The 6,000-nt window shown below is 34.6% G+C and overlaps 2 protein-coding genes and 1 pseudogene across 4 annotated transcripts in view; all 3 read left to right on the forward strand.

Moving 5' to 3' along the window:
- Positions 1 to 6,000, forward strand: part of LOC126608030 (small ribosomal subunit biogenesis GTPase RsgA 1, mitochondrial-like) — an 87,028-nt gene that overhangs the window by 33,644 nt on the left and 47,384 nt on the right. The window lies entirely within an intron of this gene.
- Positions 2,202 to 6,000, forward strand: part of LOC126608036 (flavonoid 3',5'-methyltransferase-like) — a 6,385-nt pseudogene continuing 2,586 nt past the window's right edge.
- The window catches only part of LOC126608028 (65-kDa microtubule-associated protein 8-like), a 10,110-nt gene continuing 8,958 nt past the window's right edge, over positions 4,849 to 6,000 (forward strand). For all 3 annotated transcript variants that reach the window (XM_050275776.1, XM_050275777.1, XM_050275778.1), the window contains exon 1: positions 4,849 to 4,981. The gene's annotated coding sequence lies outside the window, so the exon portion shown is untranslated. The remainder of the gene's footprint in view (positions 4,982 to 6,000) is intronic.

Here is a 6,000-nt window from a genome sequence, read left to right on the forward strand (position 1 = left end):
TCAAATTATTTTTTGCCCATAGCATGTTGGCTCGAGCCTTTATTCATGGGGAGCAGAAAGCAACGTGTATGGTATGGTAAACTGTCATGATGATATCTCGTGTCAATGATATAAGAATATGTAAAGAGAAATTAACACATATCCTTATATTATTAGTACGAAAAACTAAAATGATAGTGTACTCGTGTTAACAAGTCCAATTCATGGAGAACAGTCCATAATTATTATTTTATTTTGACTTTTAGAGTATGTTGTATTTTCATGTTCGGACAAAGATGATGAATTGTGGTGAAGATGCACCTGGATGTTATTTAGGATAATCTTAGTGTGGTTTTTTTGGTTTTTTTTTTTTTTTTTTGTGGGGTTGGGGGGGGGGGGGGGTGTGTGTGGGGTAAGGTTAGGTGTACCGTTAACACTAAATTCCACAAGCAAATGACACAACTCAACTAAAATATTCATGCGAGTAATCTCCATTGATGGGCTAACGGCACAACCATATCAGTACCCAGATTAAGTTATTCCTCCATTAAAGTACCCAACTTCCTCAATAAGTTTTCAAGTTGCAATGGTCCCTATCAATAGAGTAAAGTAGACATGGAGAATGGTCTCGAAGAAAAGTTGGATGGATTAATGGCTAATGATGATGGATGGTAATTGCAAATAAAATAGTATAGGTGACAAGGTATTGTTATGTGATATTATTAACACTCGTAATACCGTCATCTTAATAGAATTTTATATATTGTCATGACTTTTTTAATGACCATTTAATAAATATTGATATTTCAATTTTATCATGTGATGAGGATGATATGATCATGGTACAGCAACGTTTGAGGTTGTGACGGTAATTATGATGATGGAAGTTACATGTAGCGGCTGTAGGCAAGATGGTGGTAGTAAAGGTGGCGTTGTTGGTAGAGGTGGCAAATCAGAAAACCCATTAAGACTCATTTAGTTTGATTTCACCTTACACTATCATCACCACTACCATTATTACCTCTATATTATGGTGATATCAAATTAAACGCATACCCATTAACAACTCAATAAATTGATTTGCCACCTCTAGTCGTTGGTGAGGGAGATAAGAGTAAGGGTGGTGAGATTGTGGTTGTAGCCTGGTGTTGGGGTGATGGAGGAGTGGGGGTGGGTACGATCTTGATGAGGTGGTGATAATGGTGGTAAAGTTGGTGGTCACGGCAGGAGTGGCGGCCATAAGATAGTCGTAGAAGGTTATGGTAGTTGTAAAGGGGGTGTTGACGATGGTTAAGGTATATAAGATGGTGGTAGACTGGTAGTAGAGATGGTAGTCACGGTAGTGATGACATCGGCGAGTGATTGTAAGAGGTTATGGTACTATGGTGGTGGTATTGATAAGGTGATGGTGGGGGTGACAGGATCATGGTGATGGTCATGGCAAGGTGATAATAGTTGTGGTGGTGTAGTGGCGGTGAGGTGACACATAGATGGTCATGGTAAGGTGGTGGTGGTGGTAGCTAGTGATAATTATTGTATTAATTATGGTGAGTGATGGAGTATATGATTAGAAGTGGGAAAAATAAAATCCAGCAAAATCTTATGGGTAGTGATTGGATTCACAATGACAAAATATTTATTATAAAAGCACTCAAAGTCTATAAAATCCTTTAAAATCAAAGAAATTTTGAACACACCTATATAGACTTACAAAAATCTTAATTGAATACCACGAGATTATATTGTATACACTTGAATTTGAGAGTCAAACAAAACTTTTTGAAGTCCATCAAATTTTATATAGAATAAGGGCTCCAAAATTCATGATAAAAATCTCACATACTTTGTTAAGATCTACGAAAATATTCAAATCAAATCCACATGAACTTATTAAAGGCAACTAAACTCCCTCAAAATCTTTATGTTCATAGCTCTGTGAAAATCCATTGAACGTTATATACAATACACTCCTTAATAATTATCTTTTATTTACTAATACTATATCATAAACGTTAAATAAAAATAATGTTTAACAATAAACCTGTTACATATAAATTATTTTCCACAGAGCTAAAACAGCCCAACCAGCCACACGGCCCACACCTATCAAATAAAAAGTGAAACCCAATCAAAAAGTCTGGCACGACCTTTCCTTTTAAGGCCATGTTATTGCCACCTACCCCTTTACTCCCAATTTCCCAATATAAAACACACAATGCACCCAACTGCTTATTTCACAGAAAATTTGAAATTGAAGAAAATAAACATTTGCTCTTTTGTTGTTCACTCCGCCATGGCAGACGACAGACAGGAGAAGATAATCCTCAAAACCCCAGCACTTCTCAAGGTACACTCTCGTTTTCTTTTCCCTAATGTAACCCGTCGCTTTTACAGATCATATACATTCTTATAAAAGAGAGTTTCACATGAAACTAGATCGCTAGAGTGACGTTCTTCCAAACTTATCAGGCATTTTAACTTTCTTACACGGTGTTCCATGATTAGTTTGTAACACCACCGTCTTGACCTCCTATTTCATATAAGTGATTTTCTATCCTTAGTGTATTGCCTAGTTCTTTCTCATTTTCCAGATTCTTTCTTTCATATTCGGATTGGAGTTTTCAACATTTTCGCTCTAATTTTTTTTAATAAAAATTTCTCGTACTGTGGAAAAATAAATAAACATTGATAATCTTTAGTCTTTTCAGCTAAAAATCAGATACTTTTTAATTATTAAATTTTTCAACGAGGGAATCGGATACTTTTTTTTTTAATTTTTAAATTATGAGATGGCCATATATCATGATGTACAAATGTCTATCTTCTGCATTAAACCATTTTCTTTGTCATTTTATTTTATTTTGTTTTAAGAAAACGGTTTGAAATGACGAATTCGCAATCAATTCATAAATATATCGTTGTATCAAAAATTATTGAAATTCAGGTTTACGTGTCCACATTTTGTTGTTGTTGAAATATTTACAAACTAAAGAAACAGAAGGTGCTAATTATATTTTGCATTAACTAATGGTCTTATCCTCAAACAAACGCAGTCAATTAACGGCCTTAATTTCTGATAGTACAGTAAATCTTCGAAACAAGCTGCTTTCCAAGAGAACACGAGCAACTGAAGCAACTAAGGGAGGCCACCATCGAGAAATATGCAGTCTGGTAGGGTTTGATATTTGTAGTACTCCTTTTCCTTCGTACTGGGCTTAAATCCCCGCCAAGGTTTTAACGAGACCACATTTTGCACCCAATCCTCTTGTACGCTTCTCAGATGAGGCATTGAGGGGGAGCAAATTGTGCAGTCGCACAGCCCCAAATTTGAAAGGATCCCAAATTTTTTGTCATCTAATAATTATATGTAATAATTTTCTATATTTAAAAATTATTTTTGTTATGTAATAATGTTAGCACTTTAAATTTCATTGTGCACTCATTATAAGCGTAATTTTTTTCTTTTAAGTATAAAAATTTGGAGTATAATGAAATATTTTGAGTGCCAATAATAACACCTTAAAAATGGTATTTTTTTGTCAATTTTATTATATAATAATGTTATATATTCAAGTGAAACAGCAAAGTTAGAGTTTTTGAAGTTTTTTTTTTTTTTTAAGATTGAACTGCTTTTTATTATTTAGTGAACAGTATGTTTGTAGCTCTTTATACTTATTATTAATGACATTTTTAAACTTGCAATCAGTGAGTGCTAAACTTAGTTTTGATTTAAGTGATTGGTTTTTAGCGTCTATACATTGTCCTACCTTTTTTAAAACTATCTTAAGGGCGGGCCCTTTTAGGCCATCTCCAACCGAATGGTCCAGAGGGCCAGAGGGCCGAAAATAGCCTGAAAACCGTCTCTAACCGAGGGATAGGCCAGAGGGCTCTGGAATCTGGGAGGGCCCCACGGAATCGGAGAGGGCTGGAGGGCTGGAGGGCTAGAGGGTTGGCTGCATGCAGCCAGCTAGCCAGCTCGGAGCTGGCTATTTTTTTTTTAATGTTTTGTTATTTCTGTCGGTTATAACCAACATGATTTCTTAAGAAAAAATTCAAATGCAACGGCTAGTAGCCATTGCATTTGTTTTTTTTTTTTTTTACAGTTTTATTATTATTTTTTATTTACAAAGCTGTTGCATTTGATTTTTTTTTTTACAGTTTTATTATTTATTTTATTTACAAAAATTTTCATATAACTTCTATTTTTTTCTTATAAGTTCTATTTCACAAAATTTATTCCATATTTTTTTTAAATTCCATTTTTTTCCTATAACTTCTATTTCACAAAATTTGTTTCATATATTTTTTTTAAATTTCATTTTTTTCCTATAACTTCTATTTCACAAAATTTGTTTCATATTTTTTTTAAATTCTATTTTTTTTTCCTATAACTTCCTAAGTCATTATACAATATTAAATTAAATTAAGTAACATGAAACAACATTAAACAATATGAAACGACATTAAATAACATTAACCAACATAAAAATTATACAACATGAAACTTAAACAACATTTTAAAAAAACATTTAAGTTGTAGTTTTTAAATAATAAATTATGTTTGGCCCTCGGTTGGAGACGGTTTTTTGTGAAATGGCCAAAACGAGCCATCTGGCCCTCTGGCCCTCGGTTGGAGACGAAGGCAAATATGGTCATGTACTGTTCATTAAAATATTAATATCTTGGAGAATCTTGGATGGCCATAGGGCTAAAACAAGCCCTCTAGCCAGTCATCGGTTGGACATGGCCTTATAAATTTCGCACAGGACCTCCAAAATCTCAAAGACGGCCCTGACGCTTCTTCATAAATGAATATATAATTACTTGAGCCTAAAGGATTACATTTCGAACACGCAGGAGTCTTATGAATGTGCCGGTAGATGAAGGTCTGCTTCTATCGATGCTTCTGAAGGTGATGAATGCGAAGAAGACGTTGGAGCTCGGTGTCTTCACTGGTTATTCTCTTCTCACTACTGCTCTTGCACTGCCTGCTGATGGCAAAGTATGTAATAGTCGTTTATTAATATTATTCATGTGTTTTTTTTTTCTTTGAAATAGTTAGATTAACTTCATCCTTTTACGTGTAGTGGTTGGCTAGATTAATATTTCAAAATTTCAGATAACAGTAGTCGATGTAGATAAAGAAGCCTATAAGGTTGGACTGCGATTTATTCAGAAGGCTGGGGTGGAACATAAGACTAACTTCTGCCAGTCAGATGCCTTCACGCTCCTAAATGATCTCATTACCAAAGTAAGTTAATGTTTGTGATTTATGTTGGGAGAAAGTAGGTTAGGCCATTATAATTTATAACGCGGGGTGGCCTGTGTGCATTGAAAATTGTACTTGTGTGTGGTTGGAAGGAACCTATATACAGTGGAGCTCTTTTCTTCGGTAGAGTGCATGATCATTAAGCTGGTCAAGCTGGCCCACCTAAGTTTGTCTCTAGATTTCGAGTAATGTTTTAAAAGACGAAGGCGTGGGCGAAGTGTTTGATGGATAAACCCGCCTAGGCAAAAGCCTTAAAGCGTGAGACGAAGCCTCACGAGACCTAATTTTTATTTAATACATATTTTATACATATAAAAATATAATAGTGTTTGGACCCGATTTTACACCATCGGCCCAAGCGATCAAGGCCGTTGAGTGGGCATGATTCTCAACCGTCAGATGAGAAAGTGGATATAATTTGGTTATTAAAGGATAATATTATAATTATCTCGGTATCTTCTTAAACCAGATAAATAGAATGCGATTCATGTCCCGAATAAGCAGTACAATTCGAATTGATTTGGGATGTCTGACAACACTTGGAAGTAAAATGGATTTAAAATTCATTTGATCAGAATGATGATGGCTATTGTTGATGAGGTGAGGATGAGATAGGAGACTTAAGAGGGCTAGGTTTATGGATGTTGTTAGATGAAGTGAATTGATGATGGACGTGGCCTGCATGCCGTGTCAAAGGCTACCAGCCATATATATATATATATATATATATATATATATATATATATATAAAA

Source organism: Malus sylvestris, chromosome 16, assembly GCF_916048215.2.
Source record: "Malus sylvestris chromosome 16, drMalSylv7.2, whole genome shotgun sequence".
Lineage (NCBI taxonomy): Eukaryota > Viridiplantae > Streptophyta > Magnoliopsida > Rosales > Rosaceae > Malus > Malus sylvestris.